Source organism: Raphanus sativus, unplaced genomic scaffold, assembly GCF_000801105.2.
Source record: "Raphanus sativus cultivar WK10039 unplaced genomic scaffold, ASM80110v3 Scaffold0170, whole genome shotgun sequence".
Classification (NCBI taxonomy): Eukaryota; Viridiplantae; Streptophyta; class Magnoliopsida; order Brassicales; family Brassicaceae; genus Raphanus; species Raphanus sativus.
The window spans coordinates 45,548-47,902 of NW_026615490.1; the positions used below are offsets into that span (position 1 = coordinate 45,548).

The 2,355-nt window shown below is 39.1% G+C and overlaps 1 pseudogene; it reads left to right on the forward strand.

Moving 5' to 3' along the window:
• Window positions 1–263: 263 nt before the first annotated feature.
• LOC108834823 (pentatricopeptide repeat-containing protein At4g14190, chloroplastic-like) lies at window positions 264–2,064 on the forward strand (annotated as a pseudogene).
• The last annotated feature ends 291 nt before the right edge of the window (window positions 2,065–2,355 follow it).

Consider the following 2,355-nt stretch of genomic DNA (forward strand, 5'->3'; position numbering starts at 1 on the left):
AATCTAATTCATCATTTAAACATTTTAGATCATCATATAATATAATATATATGATATCTCAATTACATAAATGAAAAATAATATCATAAAATATCAAACCGAAACAAACACTCGCGCGGGCGCGCAAATCAAGATCTAGTTATATTATTAACACACATGACAGCTCTGAACTTTGGGCTCATTTTTTTTCAATGTTCCAGTCCTTTGGGTTCTTTGATGAGTTTTACATACAGAGAAATATGTTGAGAAGATCCATTCGGAGAATGATTCTCTCAAAGAGGTCGAGGTTCCCTTTAAACATGCTCAGAGATGCTTCTTCAGGTAACCGCTGTTTAGGAGATGAATAATCTCAATGAGATGTCTGCTTGTGATGGATTGTAATGTCATCTTCTGTCTTCAGGACTTAATTGGTGTCCCTGCAGGTGTTGATATTGCAGGCATGAGAGATGCTATTCAGATCACATGGTTAGTTTCCTCCTACTATTTACAGATATTGATTGATATCATTTGAATAATTGGGGACTGGTTAGTGCACGATTGATCCCTGGTTAGAAAGGGGGATTATAACCATTAGAGATTCTCACGGCGCAGTTTCTCCACAAGCTACCTCCTCCGCTACGGAACTCGAACGCAAGGTTTCTCACTTCCTTTAACTCTAAACCTAATATCATTACCCTCTGCTGCCTGTCACCTCTGTCTCTCGATTGTTCCACCGAAGAAGACTCGACACAACCCACCTTTCTTCTCTCCGACAACCACCACCACCACCACCGGTTTCTAAATTCACTACTGCAAAGACTCAGTCATCCCGGTTCTTGTCCTCTAGAGATGCTTCAAGAGGATGGATAGTGGAGCGAAGACCAATTCTTCGCCATGATTTGGTTCCTCCATCGCTCCTCATGACTCCACGAGATTCCTCCTGTAAATTTTTTGAAAACTTTATCTTTCTATATATATTCAAGAAAATAAAGAACCTCTCTTTTCTAATGCAATTCAGGTGTTCGATGCGTGGAAGAGGCTAGACCCTTCATGAATCAACGAGACTAACTACGAGAAGATCTTAAGGCTTCTATGTGCGGAAAGATCGATGAACGAAGAGGTTCTAGCTTTACAATCAATGATTAATGATTATGAGATAAACCCGTCTTTAGGAATCTACAATTCTATCATCCACGGTTACGCTGACAATGGAAAGTTTGAGGAAGCTATGTTGTCCTTGAATGGGATCAAAGAGAACGGCGTGTTGCCGAAAACTGAGACGTACGACGGGTTGATTGAAGGGTACAGTAAGTGGTGAATGTACGATGAGACTGTTTGGTGCGTCAAGAGGATGGAAACTGAGGGTTGTGCACGTGACAATGTTACTTATAACCTACTCGTGAGCGAGTTTGCTAGAGGAGGGTTGCTTAAGAGGATAGAGAGAATAATCAGATCTTGATGTCGAGGAAGATGACTCTGAAGCCTGTTACTTTGGTGCCAATGTTTGAAGCTTATGTGGATTTTGGGGTGTTAAATATGGAGGAGACGTATGACAAGATTCTGAGGTTTGGGATTTGTCTGGATGAGGAGTTAGTTAGGAGGTTAGCGTGTGTTTACATTGATAAACTCATGTTCTCGAGGCTCGATGATTTGGGTCGTAGAATTCGGAGGAGCGATCTGGCTTGGTGTATGAGGGGTCTATGTCAAGCATGTCTTGTGAGTCGGAAAGGTTTGGATTATGTTGTTAAAGAGATGAACGAAGCGAGAGTTCCTTGGAGTACGACTTTTGCTAACATTGTTCTTTTAGCTTACTGTAAGATGGGTGATTTTAAGAGCATTAAACTGTTACTCTTTGAGCTAGGGAGGAGACGTGTGAAACTTGATCTTGTGATTGTAGGAATTGTCTTCGACTTGAGCGTAGCTGGTGGGTTCGATGGTACTGGAGTTTTCATGAGCTGGAAATATAATGAGCAGTTTCTTAGAAGCTGCAATGAAGTGATGAATCAGACTCTTGAAAAATTAGAGTCATTGACTTATCAATATCTACTAGAAGTTTTGGTTAAGAATGAGAAAACTGAAACTTAGTATGTTAATTTCAAAGTATAGATTGCACAATAACTTTATTCTTGAAAGGTAAAATTAATTAAGAGGCTTGCATTGTCTCATGAAACTTTATTCTATAAAGATATAAATCTGAGACATATATTAATGGGGCGCAGCCGCAAGAAGCTGTGTCTTCCAAACGAACAACACTATCATTTACTCCACGTGCGTACGGCCCTAAAACATATATGTAATAGTTTTGCAAAAAAATAGATTTTATACATCAGTTTAAAAATATTTTTTATAATATAAATTTAGATTTAATAATTGGTT